The sequence below is a fragment of the Brassica napus genome, chromosome A6 (assembly GCF_020379485.1).
Source record: "Brassica napus cultivar Da-Ae chromosome A6, Da-Ae, whole genome shotgun sequence".
NCBI classification, from domain to species: domain Eukaryota; kingdom Viridiplantae; phylum Streptophyta; class Magnoliopsida; order Brassicales; family Brassicaceae; genus Brassica; species Brassica napus.
This window is the reverse complement of record NC_063439.1, coordinates 11062261-11083752: the sequence shown is the minus strand read 5'-3', so window position 1 is coordinate 11083752 and position 21492 is coordinate 11062261. Positions and strand designations below refer to the sequence as shown.

At 35.9% G+C, this 21492-nt stretch overlaps 3 long non-coding RNA genes across 6 annotated transcripts; 2 read left to right on the top strand and 1 right to left on the bottom strand.

Moving 5' to 3' along the window:
* Positions 1-4201: 4201 nt before the first annotated feature.
* Positions 4202-4926, top strand: LOC125610313. The gene is made up of 2 exons (XR_007340394.1): positions 4202-4482; positions 4551-4926. It is a non-coding gene; the product is annotated as an uncharacterized LOC125610313 (long non-coding RNA).
* Positions 4927-5296: 370 nt separating this feature from the next.
* LOC111211500 lies at positions 5297-6330 on the bottom strand. Its single transcript, XR_007340395.1, has 2 exons — positions 6054-6330; positions 5297-5612 (listed from the first exon to the last, which is right to left on the bottom strand). It is a non-coding gene; the product is annotated as an uncharacterized LOC111211500 (long non-coding RNA).
* A 5810-nt stretch (positions 6331-12140) lies between these two features.
* LOC106435284 lies at positions 12141-16067 on the top strand. Of its 4 annotated transcripts, XR_001286967.3 has the most exons (7): positions 12144-14012; positions 14249-14252; positions 14353-14517; positions 14622-14854; positions 15078-15169; positions 15257-15294; positions 15578-16067. It is a non-coding gene; the product is annotated as an uncharacterized LOC106435284 (long non-coding RNA). The 4 variants fall into 4 exon arrangements; XR_001286968.3 differs by having other exon boundaries at positions 12141-14012; positions 14249-14517; positions 15591-16067; XR_001286965.3 differs by having other exon boundaries at positions 12141-14012; positions 14249-14517.
* The last annotated feature ends 5425 nt before the right edge of the window (positions 16068-21492 follow it).

Here is a 21492-nt window from a genome sequence, read left to right as displayed (position 1 = left end):
CATCTCCGGTGGCAGGTTGTATGGCGTAAGAAAGACTGACCACAATGAATATTGTCTCCCTGACATTCCGAACGGACTAAATCCATCTGTGCATAATCCGAGATACACATTCCGGCTATTGCTAGCAAAATCCGGATGTACTTTGTTGAAATGTTTCCAGGCTCTTGCATCTGATGGATGAGTCATCTCACCATCCGTCTGAGTATGCTCGGCATGCCATTTCATCTTTGCAGCAGTCTGCTCTGATTGATACAATCTTTTCAATCTGTCTGTAATTGGTAGGTACCACATCCTTTGGTACGGTACCCTATTACGTCCCCGTCCTTGCGGCTTGAATCGTGGCTTCTTGCAGAATCGACATTCTTCTAGCTTCTCATCATCTCCCCAATAGATCATGCAGTTGTCGATGCAGACATCTATCATCTCCGAAGGCAACCCAAGACTATAAACCAATTTCTGAATCTCATAATAAGAATCAGCAGACACATTGTCTTCCAGCAAATACTCTTTAAACAAGTCTGCCCATTCGTTCATGCAACTCTCAGGTAGATTGTGATCAGTTTTAATATTCATCATTCTAGCAGCCAACGACAATTTAGAGAGACCTTCTCTACAACCACTGTAAAGTGGTTGATTCGCCGCGTTTAACATTCCGTAAAACTTTTTTGCATCTATATTAGGTTCTTCATCTTCATCATGAGCTACGAATGCATCAGCTACCATATCATGAACCCTATCATAATCTACCATCTCCTCCTCATGGTAACTATGTTCATTATGCAAATGATGATTAACCGGTTCTTCCTGAAAATTGCTATTACTACTACTAGCTTCATTCTGATCATAATTAAAACCTTCCCCATGTTGAAACCAGATATAGTAATTTGGCGTGAAACCTCTATTTATTAAATGCTTCCAAACATTTTCACGGTTTGCCAATTTCGAATTGTTGCATTTCCGACAAGGACAGAACATCTTACCACTTTCTTGGGCGAGCGGTGTTGAATCTGCTTGGTGCATAAATGTCTCCAGCCCCGCAAGGTATTCTTTCGTCACTCTCCCGTTAGCATCTCTATGCATATACATCCAATTCCGCAACTCGTAAATAGTCCCAGAGCCAGCCATTTTTTGTTCTTTCACGTTTTTTGTTGTTGGTGTGTTTAAAATGATGTTCAAACATCCATATTTATAGGAAATTTCGAATCTGGTAGTTGTAATTTTACTATGAAATTACGACAAAAATTAATTGGATGGCCAAAAAAAAACGTGAGCCACCTACCAAGTTGGTGGATTCAAAATTTCCTCGTTAAGTACACGTAAAATATTTCGTCGTAAAGAACTCGCGAAATTTACGTCGTATTTACGAGGAAATAGTGTTTCCTCGTAAAAGCCACGTCAATTTACATTGTCTTTACGACGAATATGTTTTGTCGTGACCTTACGACGAAATAACGATGCTTTTCTTTTTCCACGTACTTTCCTCGCAAAATCAACGTACTTTTACGAGGATTGTTTTTCCTCGTTAAATTTCCTCGTTAAGCTTACGTTTTCTTGTAGTGATTCTAGCTTAGACAACCTTCGTCAAAACCTGACCGGGAAGGATATTAAGTTCAAATGGATATATACCGATATTTTTGACACTAATGGGAGTCCCTTGTTTGGTGTATATAATTCACCGAGACTGGTTTAGGGTGCATGCATATATAATAGAAGCAGGTGATAGGGACATAGGGTATGCATCAAGATAGTTGTTTAACTGAGATTAAGTATCCGACACATGATTTAGAGATAGCAGCAATGTTTTCTCGTAAGATATGGCAATCATACCTCTATTAGAAAAAAGTGTAAGTGTTTTATGGATTATAAGAGTATGAATAACATATTCACTATGGAAACTTCAGTTTAAAGTAGCACATATGGATGAAGCTAGTAGCGGATTATGACATATTGGTGTTTTAATGGTTTTCAATTTATGTTTTGAGTATTTTATAGAGTCAAAATATGTGTGTTGGTGTCTTTGGGTGTGTATGGTGTTTTTACAGGTTTAGTTTTATTTGAAACAAAAGGAAACAAATCTGATGCAAAAAAAGAAATTAACTATACAAAAATGTACAGATGTGTCATAAGTTTAGCAACGGATGTAAGACTTCCCTTAGTGACATTGAACTCAATTTTTAACACAAGATATAGAATTGAATTAATTTTCCTATGCCGGTTTGAGGTCAGTCCATTGGTTATACCAAAAGTTATGTACATTTTACTGAAGGTAGTTTGTTTGTCAGTTATTAGTAGAAAAAAATGAAAATCTTGGTTTTATTTTCGATTTGTTTTTGCCTAAAATTCGACTAGGACGTGTTTTGGACATATATCTTTTATTTTGAGCCATTGTCTTTTTTTTTTTAACACTGATTCTTTTTATTCTAATAGAAGTTCATGACCAAACTGGTCTTACAAAATCTCAAATAAATGTACTGCAGAAATACAAAAAAAAACAAAAATAACATTAACTACCAGAATAGATCGATACCAGTAGGTACTATTCACAAACCTCAATATTTTCTAACTCAAGATATGTTCTTTGAGGTGAAACATAGCAGCTTGACTCTTTATATTGTTCCAAAGAATAAGGAACCACGGAGATCAAAAGCTTGGAAATCAATCCAAGAAGACAAAGATAGAGACAATTTAACCTTATGACTTCCCACGATTGAGTAAATGTGAGCTGGAGCTCCTAATCTTAGAAATTGGAGCCGGAAAATCGTCCAAGAACCTGTAGATTAGCCATGATCAACACCAAAACTGCACCGTTGCACCAAGACCAAGGGAAAACACGCCTCCTAAACACAAACTCTTCACCACTTGACATAACTGAAAAATAAAGCACAGACGGACCCGAGCCGGATGGAGCCCAGGCAAGGACTAATAACGCAACCTCAAACACAAGATACCAGACTTTATCTAGGGTAAGCTTTATCTGATAACAAACTTTTAAGTTTTAGAGCTCTGGGAGACGAGAGATTATTTCTAAACACATGTTATATCTCTTTTAATTTAATTACACAGAATTTATTATTAATCTTTTGTTCTTTAGTTACATCTTTGTAGGTTCGTAGTTAGGTTTTCGATATTGAAAGGAATAGAAGAGAATGAATGTTTAGAATTGCGTAATTAGGGAATCTTCATTATATTTCTTCACTTGGATTGTTCTTATTGCTTAAACATGATTGACCACCTACGTCATGATCTTAGGTTAATTGAATATTCGGTAGTTGATTTGATTTCTTGAAAATAATCCATGTGAGAAAAGTTTCCAAAGCCAATGTGATTTGATGTTATTTTTCTTTGTGAGCCAATCGAAACTCGAACTTAATGCATGTTCTCTTATATTCAACCGGAGTTAGTTCTCTATGTTGTTTGTTAGACATAATGTTTTGAGCTATGGGAGTGTAAAGATCATGTAACTGTGTTTTGAGTCTTAGAATGATGCTTCATTGATTCCTTGATAATTATATGCATTCATAATCTGATTTCAAGCAATTTTTCTAATGCCTAACTCTTTTATTTAAGAGAAAATTTGCTAAAATGGAACAAAAAATTAACTACATTGTCCCTTTACCATAAATATATTTTTAGTCCATCTTAGACCTAGGATACCCCTGGCATACTTTAAAAAATCATATAAATTATTGTAAGAGTCAGAAAATACAGAAAAATATACATAATATTCAATTGTTTAAATATGCATGTGTTTTTTGCTTAGATTTAGAAAAAAAAAAACCTTTTTTGTCTTAGCTTTACTATATTATCGCCAAAGTGGAATGAGCTGCCAATAACCTACATACTTGTGGTGGTGTTTGAAGGATCCAAACCTAACCTCCCACTTAATATAATTGATTATCTTTGTTTTGAAACTTGGTATAGACTGGACCAATTTCTTGTTCGGGTCTGATAATAGTAATCCGTATGAATTCGAATATGGCTTCCTTTTCTCTTCCCTTCAAAAAAGAATAAGGGATAAATCTAGAAAGATTTACATTATGGGACACTTTTCAGTTTTTTATTACATTGTAAGACACTTTAGGCTACTGAGGTAGTTTTCTCTTGGTTTGAGGAGATGAAAAACCGAACATACCCTCATCGCAGTATTTCATTTAGTTAAGATAAAAATCCATGTGACAGTCACGTGTATTTCTTCAATCCTCTTACCTTAATTCTTTTCAATACTTTTTCAGCCTTTTTTTCTTGCAACTCATTCTACTCTCAACATCGGTGACCAGAAAAAAGTTAAAAAAAAATCCTCATCTTGACTGGGTCGAACCCGTAATCTAGTCTTGCAATTCTTCCAAGAATCTCGTCGAATCGCTAGATTCTTAAAACCCATTATCATTCTCGAATTTAATTCGAGATTTTTCTCCTCTGCTTTTCAAATCTACAGTTTCTTCCAGTGACTGAATCAAGAGTCTCCTTCTTCTGTACTAAAAGGTGTTTCCTTTATCTTTATTGTACATACTCATTTTGAAATTAACTAACGCTAAGTTTGCAAATGGTAGATTTAATTGCGGACTGTGCATTTAATTCGGAAAGGAGGACGCTTTAGATTCGCTGCTGAGAGAATCAGAGAGTCATGTCATGTGAGGGTTTGGTGAAGAGGAAGAAGGAGAACATGTGACTTACGTTTTGCTTAGGAAAATGATATGATTGCTTTGACGAGGTGAGCCATTTGAATTCTTCTTAGTATCATAAAAATCTTATCCTTCTTCTGAAATGAAAAGCAATGTACATGTGGATAATACATTGCGTACACTGGGTAGTTCTATGTACACATGTACACTTATGGATGTTCACGCTATAGGTCAATGTACACACGTACAATATCAAATTCTATATCCACATGGACAATATATAAAGATCTTCATCTTGTTTCTTTATCCTTCACTTCTTGATATAAAACCAGATTTGAGATGAATTTCTTGCCCCAGCTGGTTGAACCAAACAAAGCTTCGACCCTTAAGCAGGTTTAGAGTCTAAATGCTCGACTATCAAGTGTTTGTGTAGTTCAATACCTTGCATCAGATCATCTGCTTGTATATGTCAATCAACTGTGTTTCTAGTTACTGTAAAAATATGATGTCTCAAAAGACAATGCGTCTTTATTAGGTTTTTGGAAACTATTTACGGGATATTTTTGAGAAATTAAGAATACATAAGTTAATCATGTAAACGTCTGCGTTCTCCTCAACACCAGTTGAGTTTGGATGATATTTGATATACTACTATTGAGTTTTTGAAAGACTGATTGGCACAAATAAGTGGTTGAATTGATGTCCGATGAAACGCTAGCCAAATATTTATATGTTTCCAATACATCTGTTAGCATCCACGTGTACACCGGTTAACATGTACCGGCTCATAAATATCCAGATGTACACCGGTTAACATGTACACCGGCTCATGAAACATTTCACCAACATGTATCACATACAATGACTAACTCCTGAAGCTGTGTAAAGTGATTCCTACTTCTCAGCAAATAAGTCCATAGTTTCCTGCAGTTTACTCTACGGGCCTTTGTAAACATCAATTAGTCAATACACCGATGTCTACGCCAAATCCTTATACAAAATCAGAAGAGGTGTGCTTTCTCACATGTTTCTTTGGAGGTAATCATAAAAAATCTGAAAGGCAGTTTTCTCCTTAGAATTTCAATCCTAACATCTCAACAATTATCTCATAGAAATAGAACACTGACTCATGGTCAACAATCTACACAAAGTTTTTCACTTGATCAACAACAAGATGAGAAAGGTCTATTAACAACAACAATTCATGCCCCCAAACTGCTAAAAGGTAAGATCTAGGTCTAAGACATCAATTGCAACTTGTCCATCTCTCTCTTATGGAACAACAATACTTGTTCTCGGCTAAAAACTTTTGGTTTTTCTTACACAAATTACTTTTTTAGAGGAACTGAATATTACAGACTTAATTTGAACTAATTTCACATGTTTATGAGCTTGCTTTTGGGAAAATCAATCACACAAAAATCAATTTACCAGTCAGAGCTTTGTTTCCGTTTCCATCCGAGTCCGTTTACTTTTGTACGGCATATGAGATTCACCGGAGTGCGTCAGCGCTTCACCGGAGTGCCACAGAGAGGGTCTAAGCTTCAACGGAGTGCGTTAGAGACGGTCATACTTTCACCGGAATGCGTTAGCGCTTCACCAGAGTGTGTAAGAGAGGGTAATAGCTTCACCTGAGTGCGTTTGTGTGGTCATCGGAGTGTTGTTGAGTACGTCGAACCTTAGATCTAGATCTCGTGTTTCCAAAATAAAAAAGGGTAAAATGGGATAATCAGCTTTGTACAGTGCTCAAACTCTCCTAAAAACTACCCTAGTAGCAAGAAGTGACTTACACTGTAATTAAAACTTAAAAAGTGACCCTAAATGAAAAATACTCATAAATCTATATTATAATAGATCAGTTTTTACTCACTCCTAAGGTTATCCAGGTCATCTACTCTTTTTTTTTCCTTTGAATGGGCTTAAAAAAGTACAAACGAGTTTACGTAACAAAATTAAGCCCATAAAATTTGTCAATGCTAACTCTCAATAGTCTCTTCTTCTTTCCGCCTTCTGGTTTCTCTCGCAGCCACACAAATAAACCCTACGTTATAGAAGGCAGCCATCCGCCTTTAGATCTCCGTTTTAGTTAGCGAAAATATTCAATCCTCATATCCAGTTTCAGTTCTAATTACTACACCTAACGGTTAATCAATCGCCCTCTCCAGCTGTTTCAGAAACTTCAGTCTAATCCTTTAAATATATGCCCACAGATGACACAAATCATCACTCCATCTGCACAATTCTCATTCTTAGATTTTGCAACTTTTATTTTCATTCATGATCGAATTAAGAAAGAGAGCAACGGAAAGCCTTCAGCAGCAGAGGAAAGAGGGCAACAGAGTCTTTACCATACCGGTGGACCACGCAGGGCATAGCTAGCGGCATAGCAGCTGACTCGGTGTTAGCGGCATCGTGCACACAGGAGTAAAGCGATCGTCGATAAGATCCCGATAAGTTAGGAGATTTGTTTGGCTTGTATATAGTATTTGGGTATTATGTTTTTTGGCATGAAATCTTTTGGTGAGTGATGATAATATTTAGTAGCAGAGTTTTTACAGTTTGACTCCAATGTTTTGTTACTTTTGTATAGTATAATGGTCATCTTTGAAAAAAAAAAATTATGTTGTGCTAAGGTGAAAAGCAACGAATTCACACTGCTTATTAGTGAAGATTCAATTTTCATTAGTCCTTTTGCTTTGCCGTGTGAAGTCTTTGTTGTTCAGTAACTTGCTCTCTCCTTCTTCATAGAGGAAATATATTATTGGCATTCTCAGAAAAATTAAGCCGGGGATGTCTTAGTTACAAATGCCACATCGTATTAGTGAGTGTCTCTAAAACATACCACTACTCTAACGCTGTGTTTTATCAGGAACTGCGAGTTTACTGGCATTTGGCTTTTAGCCAGAGAATATAAAAATTAATGGAATATGTAAGAAATGGAAGTTCAATTTGTCATCATTTCATAGATCTATGCATTGCCACCTAAGGTTTCAAAAACCAGTGGGATTTTTCAGGTAGAGGAAGGTGGATTTGGAGATCAGTGAGCTTTTTAGTTGGATGGTGTGTTTGGAGTAGGCTACAGGGGTATATTACCGTATCTAAATCATTTACAATGTTCGTGTTACACACATGGACTTTTTTTTGTTCAACACACACATGGACTTAGTTGATGATGTTTGCTCTAAATCTTAAAATTCATAATGTAACTGTTGGATCTGCAAATCATCAGGTTATATTGTTCATTTTCGAAAGCTGGTTTTTTTTTTTGGTCTAAATGTTAAGATTTATACCACTTTTTAAGTTTTTTTCAATATTGTGAAGCACAACTTATTACATGCTAAAAATAAAGGAGAGAGAGAGTTTGGATCATTAACTATAGGGAAAAAGGAACCAGAATTACAATTCGAGCAAAGGAGAGGAAGTAGACGCTAGAGCTGGTTATTCTTACGTTTGATGATCAACCGGAATTGAGAACATTTGTTGGAGTACTCCTCCTGTTTTTAATTAGAATTTTTTTTTGTGAATTTTGTATATAAACTGCAAATCACTGATAACAAAGAAAAAAGAAGACAATGTCTACGTATGCACCTAAAACCATCTCATTGCTTTTCTGAAAAACGTGTTTTAGTAAATACTAAGAAAAACTAAGCAGGAAAATCAGTGATTATTATTTTTGTGTGTTGAAGACTTCATAATTATCAAAGTGTCCTTTAGTAATACAACAAAAAACGATTCCCTTGGCTCCCAACGCCAACTCCTACATCTCCACCATCATTGCCCATGAAAATATGGGAAGCCAATAAGATCGTGCAAGAAAAGAAATTATCACACTATGATCTACTTCAGCAGAAATACAACAATTTAAAACAAAAGAATCATTTTTATTTTGAAGAATACATTTAAAATCAACTTACCAGCATCCTACTAAAATACGGAATCACACTAACTCAAGAATCCTTTACGTGTGACCCAATACATAGATCGATATACACTCGAACTAAGGATTTAGTGACTTTTGATGTTTCAGTAGCTCGACAATCCACGTAGGAATCCTTAACCTGTTATGGCCTTTGGGGATCTATGCGACAAGAATCCTATGCTCAATATGTCATTGCTTGATGGTTTTCAATTCCACCGGTCTTCTTCCATATACATGGGTTTACATAGATTAAGTAATTGTATGATTATTCTTTATATAAATTATATATCCATAACCTTTTTTTGTTATCATCAGAGTGAATATATAATGTTTTCGAGTACATTCATCTCATCAGTCCGTACATAGAAATATAACAAGCATTACTAAATATACTAATAAATATTTTAGTAAGAGAATAATTAGTAAGTGAAAATAAATACATCCTTTAGAAATGAAGCCATAACTGAAAAGAAAAAGTAAAGTTACAATAACATAGACCACTCCATGCCCCCAAACATGGAGTTCAGTTTTCTAAATTTCTAATGCACGTGTTCAATGTTCATACTGACCTATATCAACTAATCAAGTTTTTTTACGAAGAGGTATGTTTTTCTGAACAGTAATCGAAAGTGATGAAGCTATTGGTAACTTTTCTGGAGCCAATTTTTGGTGTTCCTTCTAAAAACAATTTTCATAGGAGTTAATTGACTACATATTTTTCCCCAGTGATGTGATCTTCACCGGTATATGTACATGTTATGAGAGCATTTCTATTGAGAATCTTAGAATTCAATATTGTCGGGATATACAACAACCACGTACCCCGCGCAAGCGCGGGGTTGACGAACCCTAGTGTTAATAAGAAGTGAGCCAAATTCTTAGTGTTAATACCATTAGTGTTTGGATCTCATGGAATCATGTACAATAAACTCAGCTAATAGAAATAATAAAAATATCAACCTTAGAAGTTAATTCTATGTATTCAATAGCAAATTAGCAATTTATCCCACAACTCATAAAAAATATCCAAATTCACCTCCACTGACCTCAATTTAAAAATTAAGTTGCAGTCGAAACGATGGGGTATCGATCATTTGACACCTTTTTTATGAGTTGTGGGATAAAAGTGGTTAGATTGCTAATTTGCTATTGAATACATAGAATTAACTTCTAAGGTTGATATTTTTTTTTCTCTTGTAAAAGTTAGTGATTAGATCATGTTCTAAAGAATATGTGAGTTCTCATGTTTTTCAAACCTTTTCACCATAAGTTTTTGTTTGTATGTACTTGAAGACAAGCATCAAGTCTGGGAGAACTGATATATTGGTGTTTTTTTTTTATAATTTCTAACCTATGTTTTGAGTATTTTGTCAAGTCAAAGTATGTCTTTTGGTATTTTACAGATTTAAGTCTATTTGAAAAAAAAACAACTTGGACGCCAAAAAGAAAATGAAGATGCACAATTTTGCAGATGCGTCATACGTTTAGCAATGGATGGAAGACTTTCCACAGTGTGATTGAACTAAAAAATTTACACAAGCTATAAAATTGAATTAATTTCCGATACCGGTTTGAGATCAATCCATTGTCATATCAAAATTTATGTGCATTTTACTGAATATTGGTCTGTGTGCCGGTTTATTATGAGAAAAATGAAATTTTTTGTTTCTTTATTTTTGGTTTGATTATGCCTAAAATTTGACAAGAACGTGTTTTTGACTCATATCTCTTATTTTGAGCCATTTAGGCTAAGTTTTGTTTTTTTATAATAGATTTTTATGTCTTAGAGTTTTGAGAGACGAGAGATTTTTTTTTTTGAATCCTTGTCATTGATCTTGTGTTGTTTGGTTATGTCTGAGTATCTTTGTAGTGAGGTTTTATATTTTCAAAGGAATTGAAGAGAATGAATGTTTATGATTGCTTAATTAAGGAATCTTCATCAGATTTATTTGCTTGGATTGTTTTTATATATTGCTTGAACTTGATTGATCACCTATTTGATGATCTTAAGTTAACTGAATGCAGCAGGAGTTTATTTGATTTATACTAGAAAATGATCCATGTGACCAAAGTGTCAATAGCCAATGGGAATTGATCTTAATGCGTTTTGTAAACCTATCGAAACTCGAACTTAATGCACGTCTTATCTCTTAGGTTCAATCGGAGTTAGTTCTCTCTATATTGTTAGACATAATGTTTTGAGCTACGTAAGTGTTTTAGTCTTAGAATGGCGCTCATTGATTACTTGATAGTTACATGCATTCATAATTTGATTTCATGCGATTTCTCTAGTGTCTAACTCTTTTATTTCATTGTTTATATTTTTCATATTTATTTTCTGCTTGACTTAAGGAAACAAAACCCCTTTTTCGTTTTAGCTTAACTCTATTTTGTATACTTGTTGTGTAACTTTGGTTTCTGTGGATTTGACCTTTACTGTACTAGTATGATTTGTGTGCACTTGCGGTGTGATTAAATGGTTAAAATTTTGAGCTGTCAGAATACGACTTCGACATTGTGTATTGCACAGTAAAAGCCAATTAACTGGTCGATGCACTAAGTAGGCAGAAGGATGTCTTGGAAGAAAGAAGTTGATGAGCTTCTAGTGGTTTTGGAAAATCTACGCTTGTGCACCACCACTGTTAAAACATGCAGTCATTCTAAATTTATTAGGCCATGCAGATTTGTTATGGATAATATAAGAGACACATATAGGGGACAATGTTGTGCGGGCGTTAAAATGGAAAAGTGGCTGCATACCACATTACTGCGAATGGCACATGTTTATTTCGGAATAGGACATGTTCCCCGAGTTAAACAAATTCGGCAAGGTATTTACATGAAGCACACCGATCAAAAAAAATCTATGGTTATGAAGAGAGACGTAAGTCCGTAACTCTATGGGTATCAAATGACAAATAAGCCAGATTCTGAGGGTAGAACACCAAATTACTATTGAATATGTCTATACCAAAATGAAATGGGGTATGGTAACTATGGACTTTATATCAAAAATTTAGTACACAAATATGTGGTTTGGAAAATTGTTGATGGCCATTCTAATATTTTTACTGGGCATATAATTTCCATATACAAATTATATACCATGTGTATATCAAAATAATGTGTCATTCTTTTTTTTTTTTTTTTTTTTTTGCAACAAACAACTATTCTATTACTCAAACTTGAAATGGGCTGGATAACCAGATCGAAATACAATAACTAACAAAACAAAGCTCTCTTTGAAAGACCGAGCAGACCTAGCTAAAGAATCATCATTAATATTACGCTCTTAGGATGTGGATATCCTGAAATCTGGGAAACATATCTAAAAAGTTGGTATCGCCTCCAATTATGTCGCAAAGCTCAACCAAACTTGAGGTTCCTATATCATTATAATTAGATCTTTGCAATAAGTCCCGAAGGTCTGACATGGCGAATATTGAATCCAGAGGCAGACCTACATAGAAGAATGGGGGTACAAAGATGGATGAACCTTACAGTGGACTCTTTAATAGATCCTATTTCGCGAACTTGGAACTCGCAGGCTCTTCGGGTTTTAGTGGATCCCCAGGATGTGAAAATAATTAAGAGTATACCTTTGAGTAGGATACAAGGTACAAATAAAGATGGATGGCATTTCACAAATAATGAGAGATACACGGTTAAATCGGGCTACTAGGTGGAACAGGCTTATCCAGATAGGAAAAAACCATTGACTCTGTTTGGCCCACAGTAGATGTTTTGAAAGCGCTCTATTGGACTATACGATGTCCACCAAAGTTAAAACATTTTTTGTGGCAGATGGTTTCAGGGTGCATAGCGGTTTAAAAAATATGAATGCAAGGAATAAAAGGGGATGTATGTTGTGCGAGATGTAGAGATCCCGAGAAATCAATAAACCATGTATTTTTTAGTGTCCTCCAGCGATTCAGGTGTGGGCGCTCTCCAAAATACCATCAAATCCGGCTATCTTTCCAACAAGCTCGCTTTTCACAAATATGGATCACCTATTTTCGAGAGTTATCCCGAAAATGGATGATCACTAATTTGCATGGATTTCATGGTATATTTGGAAAGGCAGGAATAATAAAGTCTTTAGTAATATTGATATAGACCCCATGGATACTCTTAATTTGGCAGAGGTCGAATCCACTCTATGGGCGGAGGCACAAACTCTGCATACAAAGGTGGTACCAAACATAGAAGTGGGGAATTTACCATCAATTCCAGGACGATGGTGTTTTGTGGGTGCATCCTGGAAAGAATGTGACCCAATGGCCGGACAAGGTTGGTATAGCATTTTAGAAGGTTTTGACGGTTTGATGGGTGCAAGGAATGTTAGGGCTCCTCTGTATCCCCTTCACGCGGAGATGAAAGCACTACTTTGGACTATGGAATGTATGCAAAACTTACGTCAATTTCAGGTCACATTTGCAACGGATTGTTCCCAATTGGTGAAGATAGTTTCAGAACCAGAGGAATGACCAGCTTTTGAAGCTTACTTGGAAGATCTCAAGATTTTGAATGATAGTTTTCACAGCTCACAGATCATTCATATCTCGCGGACGCAAAATAAAAAGGCGGATAGCCTAGCACGGAGTGCCAAGAGACAGCCGTCTTTCGTTGTCCATATGAATGCGGAACAACCTTTTTGGTTTTCAGAGGCTACATGAATCTCTTTGTTGTTGTCAAAAAAAAAATTTGTAAGCTTACTTTCTTACTGGATATTGGTTCAATTGGTAACAGATTGAACCCAATGACCCCCCTTCCCCTAGTTATCATGCACACATAATTGTCTTCTTTTCTTTTGATATAAAATCATTATTTGTTTTAGTTGAGCTTAATGTATGAAATGAATTTGAACTATGATCCAGATAAAAAAAATTCCTAGGTCCGCGACTGATTGAAGCATGCTTTTCATAGTCCATCTTAATCTGTCATTTAAAAAAAAAAAAATTCATTGTCTTATTATATATGTAACGTCTGTAAAACATATTGTGTAGAAAAGTGGCATGCAAAAAAAAAAACTCGCACGATAAGCATGTTCCGAAAAATAGACGCATGAAAATAATCTAACCTATACTAAAAGGAGGATATATTGATCAGAGAGGATGTCCACGTCAGACAATAAAATCTACCAATCAAAACATAGATAATTGACACATCAGATGACACATCCTCTCTTCTTCCATCGACAACTCCTTTTCCTAAAAATTATTGTTTCCGCTTCGTCTTTTCTTCTGAACCCCTCTTCGATCCCGCTTCAGCTTCTGTCATCTCCTCAACCTCAGTTCCTGACGGTAACTCCGATCTCAACCACGAGGTGTTCCCCGGAATGGAAACTGTCTCATCAATCTCCCTGAAAGCTCACCAATCTTCGTCCGTCGAACCTAGCTCGAAGCTCTTCCCCTTCTTTTCCTTACCACGGTGATTGAAACTTCGATGTTGATTCCAATCTAAAGCCTAAGGTAATGTAAAGCCCTTTGCTTTCAAGTGTTTCGGGAATGGGTTCTTTGCCAAGAGATTGTTGATTTGATCAGATTTATCTTTGGGGGTTTTGTAAAGTTCTAGCCTTTATGATTTGGGAATTGCTATGTGTAGCTCAAGTATTGCAATGAAAGAGATTGTTGATTTGATTTGATTTGATCAGATCTGTCTCTGGGATTTGTAAAGTTGGTAACTTTATGATTTGGGCAATTTACAGATATGTAAGACGCAATCATTACCGTCCTCTTCATCTTCTTCGTAAAAAGGCATCTCCGACGCCATGGTTTTCACAGATTCTTTTATTTTCCACTCGATATACAGAGACGAACCTTGAAGAACAATGGCGACTTCCAAGATACCACTTTCCGAATAGAAGCCCGTGCGTTGCAGTCGAACCGTTGTCTCACGCTTCTCTGTTTTGGGAAGATATGGAAATGAAGAAAGATGGTGAACTTAAGGACATGACATGCCGCTTTTGGATGATAAGTTAGTATTCTACTGATTTTGTTTTGTTATTGTTGTTACTTTGTTTCTGTCTTTTATGGGTCTCATTTTCACATAATCTCTTTTTTCCTACATGCATCTCTCAGCCAAGCTTCTCCATCACCTAAACACATTCAGACAACTTCTTAGGGAGAGAGCTATGTATGGGCTTAGTGGGTTTGATGTGATCAGAAGCAAAAACCATTTCAAGTTTTCAGTTTCAGTTGTTGCGATCAGACTCTACGAGTTTAAAGTCCTTGCTGTTGCTAATCCCATCCCATTCAAGTTCAGTAAGCTCGAGCAAGTGATAGCGTTGACAAATACAAATGTCCAGTTGCAGGTACATCTTTCTATTTTGCAGCTTCTGTTCTCAGTAGTTGAATACTCAGACATCTCATGCCAGCCACCTCTTCTCTTTCAGACATCATTGGTTGATAAGTAATATTTTTTCACAGCAGAAATATTTTGTTTCATGTATTTTGATCACCACTCCTGTTAATTTATAAATAAACTACTTACTTTCTAAGCAGGAAAATGATTGTCTGCTTATGTGTTTTTGACAGCCTTAATGAACTCTTTTACAATAGACTGGAAACTGGTGTTTGTCAGCCTAGAGTGATGATAGCGACCAGCAACAACCCAAAGTTTGTAGGAGGTAAATGTTCTTGAAAGACAAGCAGATATTTACCCCACACATATTGCAAAAATGGTTTCATAACATATCTTTCTTTCTTATATGAAGCAAGCAATGGGAGTTGACATACCTTTCTTGACGAGAAGGTTTGTCTCATCTTTTTACCTTGATTATGTAGTAACATTTTTTTCCACCTTTTTAGATTTTCAAAGCTGTAATACTTTCCTCAAATTTGGTATTGGTTTTCCCTTCCTCCGTGAAGCTCGAGTTCTCTTATATTTTTTTGGTAATCAATTCTCCAAGATGATTCGTTCTAAATCTGTAGTAAAACCCAACATCTTAATCATTTTATGACTCACATAATTGTACTTTATTTCTTTGGCGTTGACTCTAATGATTGTGGTAGTTGTTGATATGACTTGATTTTAGTTGTTCTGCCTAGGTTCTTCCATGGGAGGTATATTGATAAGGAAAGTGGAAGTGATGTTGAAGTGATGTTGATCCAAGGGGAGTGTACATTCAAGAAGGCACTCAAGATAAATAAAATCTATAGGCTGGAAACTACCACTGCACATGTTCAACCTGCTTTAGGCCGCAACACTTTTAAGGAGACACTGGTTCTAGCAGCGGAGTGTACTGTACACTCAAGAAGGCACTCAAGAAAATCAAATCTCTGACAAGAGCTAGATCGCTGCTTCTGGAATGCATAATCCACAAAGGGGATGAGTTCTCTTTCACCAGTGGTTTAATCGGCTCTTTCAACTCTCTTGCCAGCTTAACTCTCCTATTTTTCGAGCAATCCTCTAGCGTCGAATTTGTTATTCTGTAGTCTTACAATTTAGCTATCAAAATAGTATGATCATTATACTAATCTTGATTACAACACTAAACAAAGAAAAGATAAAAACTATTTTTCTAACATAAGCTTGCTAAGTTTTAATAAAAAGAGTAAAATGTTATTAAAAGTATCTTTTTTGATTATGCGGAAAAAAGAATTCAAAATAACTATATGATTGATTAGGAACAAAAGGTTGATAAAAGTGGGTTGGTTTAAAGACTTTACGTGGTAACTAACAAAAGAAAAAAAATATAAATCAACAATCTATATTTATATACTAAAATAATTTATGTTTTCAATTAACAGTTTCATAAAAATGATCTATCAAAAATTACTGAACAAAGGTTAACAGTATCTTAATAAATCCATACATAAAGCTCGCTAAGTTTTCATAAAGTATAAGTAAAGTTTTAATCAAAAAGAGTTAAATGTTATAAAAGTAATTTTTTTTCTTGCTTCTGAATAAAAAAATTCGGAATACCTATGTGATTATAGGAGCACAAAAATGATTAAAGGTGGATTTGTTGGAAGACTTCACGTGGTAATCAATTAAAGAAATAAATTATATAGACAATAATATATATTTATATATAGTAAAATAATTTTGATTTCAAGTAACCATTTCCTAAAAAATGATAAATCAGAAATTAGCATATAACATAGTTATTATAATATCTTTTTGTCAACTTTATTATAATTTCTATATAAATAAAGTTGATCATTCCTTTTACAGAATGACACATCATCAGCTTTCACAAGTTCAGTCCCACCAACGAGTCAATATTAGTGTTATTGGATTTACAAATTATTTCTAATTCGACCATGTTCGGTTATTTTGTTTCACTCCTTAATCTATTAACATTATTGGCCATAAAGTTCATACAGCAAAAAAAAAGCTTATACACCAAACTGTCAGTGATGATACATATCACAGTTTTACACAACAATGAAGCATAACCGGCGTCATCTCACCTCCCCCCGCCTCCCCCCCCCCCCCCCCCCGTAACCAGATCACAATGTAACTTATTTCAATAATGATTCATAATTCAACTTAGAAGAAATAAAAGATGATATAATACCACAAAAAATAACGTATAGTATTTAGTGGTAATTTTTAGCATTTGGCTACATGTATAATTGTAAGTTTTGTATTATAACTGTAATTTTGAAATATTCACTAAAATTAATAATATATTTATGTAATATTTTTAGATGCTAACCCGCCCGTAGGGCGGGCCAAACCCTAGTTATACTAAAAACACTTATAAAAGAACGAGGAAACAATCATCATATATTGGTTAACATGTTAATTAACTTTAAAAAATTAGAAACGCATTTCCAAATTCATCTCATCATCCTTTACAACTTTTAATTTCTATTTATTGACTAATACTTAATCTCATTTCATTTTGGAATAGACAGTTAATACTAATCTTTTTAAGTGAAATAGTCGTCATCTGACTTCACAACCCTATTTTCACGGTTTAGGTTATTTTCATTTCGTTCACTGCTACTACGGAATGATATTTTCGTACAATATCGTAAGTGAATTATATGTAATGATCAATAAAAGGTTAAAAACAATCATTATATTTTATAATTGATTTTTTCTTTGTTTTTTTGCTAAAAATATTTTATATAAACCGAGCCTCGTGGTCTGGTGGTAAAGGAACCTCCGCTGAGGTGCCCGCCATCACGAGTTCGAGCCCCGGCCACAGCGGATTTAACATGGTTTCTGTTTGGCCTCTAGGACCTTCTTCGCCAGTTCCGGTCACTACAAGAAAACAGCGGTATTCTGACGGACGTTCCGACGGAAAATGAATTCCTCGGAATATACCGAGGAATTTCCGAGGCAATTCCGAGGAAACACAAAATTTGGCTTCCTCGGAATTTCCTCGGAATATTCCGACGGAATTCCGAGAAAAATTCATCTCGTCGGAATATTCCGACGGAATACCGAGGAAACTAGTATTCCTCTGAAAAAACCGATGAATTCCGAGGAAATATTATAGACGTTAGAGAGCCGTTGGAGAGCCGTTGGGGGATTTTAAAAATTCCGAGGAAATTCCGACGAACTAGCCGTTTGCATCGGAATTCCGTCGGAATTTCCTCGGACTGTCGGCAGGATTTCAACTATAAATACAAGCACCCCTCTTCCTCTTCATTCACTCCATATCTTCATCCTCCCTCTTACTTTCTTTACACACGAATTTGATTCATAAAAAACATGTCTTCTTCAAATTATTTTCGTTCTTGGATCGATCGACCTCATTTGGATCCGAACACGAGATTGCTTACGGAAGAATACCAACAAGGTATAACCGAATTCATGGGGTTAGTTCACCGACAACCGGAAGCAAAAACAGGTATGTTAAGATGTCCTTGCTCTAATTGTAAAAATAAAAAAGTTATTAAACAATGGAATGTTTGGACTCATCTATATTTGAGTGGGTTTACACGAAGTTACAAAATTTGGTATCATCATGGAGAAACTGATTATGAACATGGTAGTACTAGCGAACCTCAGCCAGCGGTTAGATTAGAAGATCCAATTAGAACGGATGTAGATTACGGTATAGGTACTGAGCAGATGGTAAATGATCATTTTAGAGGGGAAGATTTACCCAATGCCGAAGCTAGGAGATTTTATGATATGTTGGATGCTGGAAAGCAACCATTGTACGAAGGTTGCAGAGATGGTCATTCAGCTTTATCATCTGCTACAAGATTGATGGGCATTAAGACGGATTATAATTTGGCTGAAGACTGTGTGGATGCGATTGCTGATTATGTAAAAGGTATTCTACCCGAAGATAATGTAGCTCCTGGCTCATACTACGAGGTTCAGAAACTCGTAGCTGGTCTTGGTTTATCGTATCAGGTAATAGATGTATGCAGAGACAACTGCATGATTTATTGGAGGGCGGATGAACAGCGGGTTTCATGCAAATTTTGTGGGAAGCCTCGTTATAAAGATACGAGTGGAAGAGTTCCAGTACCATATAAAAGGATGTGGTATTTGCCTTTGACGGAAAGGTTGCAGAGGCTGTATCTGTCTGAACGCACAGCGCAACCAATGAGATGGCATGCGGAGCACTCAACAGATGGTGAGATCAGACATCCTTCAGATGCAAAAGCGTGGAAGCATTTCCAATCAAAGTATCCCGACTTTGCGTATGAGAGAAGAAATGTCTACCTTGGATTATGTACTGATGGTTTCAGCCCGTTTGGCAAGAGTGGAAGACAGTATTCTCTATGGCCAGTCATTCTTACACCATACAACCTACCCCCAAACTTGTGCTTGCGACGAGAGTTTTTGTTTCTCTCGATTCTCGTTCCCGGACCAGAGCATCCTAAGAGATCACTTGATGTGTTTCTTCAGTGATCCTAAACTATTTTTTATTTATTAAAACTATTTTTGTAATTATTAAACTATTTATATTTTTGTGCTTAAAAACTATTTTTAAACTATTTCAGCAAGAATTCAACTGGAATTCCGATGATACGCTCTCTATCTATAACCATTTTGTCCATAAAGTTATGGACAACTATGGGAAGCAGATGTACGAGTGGAAGAAGAAGTGGGAAGTAAACAAGGTAGTTTTTAATTTATTAACAATTTTTAATTTATTAAACTATTTTTTAAATTATTAAACTTTTTTTTTTTAAATTAAAAGGTCCCAAAGTCGATGAACGACACGGTATGGAAGGAGTTGTGTGAGCATTGGGATAAGGAAGAGACGAAAGAAACTTCTTCCACCAACTCCAACAACCGCAGGAGCGACCGTAAAGGGAAGGGCATCTACAAGCATAACTTGGGTGCCCAATCTATTGCCACTCTCGCGGATCGCATGGTAAGTTCAACCGCTTTTTCTTTAATTATTTAAGTTTCAGAATTTTATTTTTTATGCATTTTTTCAAATTTCTAATGTTTGTTTAATTTATTTTTTTTTCAAGGCGGAAGAAAATGAGGGCGAGCCGGTTGATGATCTCGCCCTAATGAAAAGGGCGTATACCAACAAGAAGACCGGTCAGATTGATGATGGTCTTGTGAGGGACGTGGTCGACCTGGTCCAAACTCAGGTGTACGACGAAGTGTCTCAGCTTCAAACCGATGATGACGATTCGACGGCTTCGACCAACTTGTCCCGGGTTCGAATCAACGAAATCGTTGAATCGGTAAGTTTTTTTTTTAAAAGTTCAATTTATTTATTTCTTGATTTTTATTTTATCATCAATTTATATTATCTAAATTTGGTTTTTTATATTTCAGTCGGTTCCAAAGAAGAAGGGACGTATGGTCGGTTTGGGTCGTCGCTCCCGGTCGGCTGCTCCTTCTTCTGCACCACCGCCATATGTTGATCCGGAAGTTCTTACGGCTCAGCTGAAGGACAAGGATGATCGGATATCTGCGTTGGAGACTCAGATGGCAGCTCAACAGGCGGGCTATGAGACCCAGAAGAGGCTCAACGAGCAGATGATGGAGATGATGAAGAGGATGTACCCGAACGAGGTGTTCCCGAACATCCAAGACCCGTAGTTTTTTTTTTTTTACCAAAAACTCTGAATGTTTTATTTAACTTTGAATATTATCTACTATGTTTTATTTAATGTTTTATTCAATTTTAATTTTAATTTTAAATTTTTAAATTTAAATTTAAAAAATTTAAATTTTTTTAAAAAAAAAATTTTTTCGAAATTCCGAGGGAATGGAGTTCCTCGGAAAATTCCGAGGAACTTTCTTCCCTCGGAAAATTCCGAGGAACATATTTCCCTCGGAATTTTCCGAGGGAATGGAGTCCTCGGAAAATTCCGAGGGAGTTTTGTCCCTCGGAATTTTCCGAGGAACTCCATTCCCTCGGAAAATTCCGAGGGAAATATGTTCCTCGGAATTTTCCGAGGAACATATGTTCCTCGGAATTTTCCGATAAACATTCCGAGGAATGTTTTGTCGAAACTTCCGAGGATTTGACCATCGGAATTCCATCGGTATATTCCGAGGAACCATCCGACGAACATATGTTTCTCGGAGTTTCCTCGGAATTTTGTTTCCTCGGAATTCCGTCGGAAATTTCCGACGGAATTCCGAGGAAGTATGAATTTCCGAGGAGATATTTCCGAGGACTTTTTTCGTCGGTATGTCGTCGGAATAGCGTTATTCCGACGACATACCGACGATTTTTTCCCTCAGTATCCCGATGTTTTCTTGTAGTGGGTTGGACGCGGTGGGATAGTCGGACTAAGCGAAAGGTCCGGATACCTGGATTATAAAATAAAAAAAATTTATAATTGTTTCCAGATTCTTTTTCATTTAGTGGATATTTCTTTAGTCTCCTTTATATATTTTCTTTGTGAATATTCTCCACTAAGAAACTAAAACGGAAATTTTTGTGTAAGCCCATATACGGGAAACTTAAAGATTCTCCAGCTTAGCATGCGAGTTGCCAAAGACTCCCGTACAATTATCATGCGAACCACTATTTTCAGTTAATTTTAATATTATTAC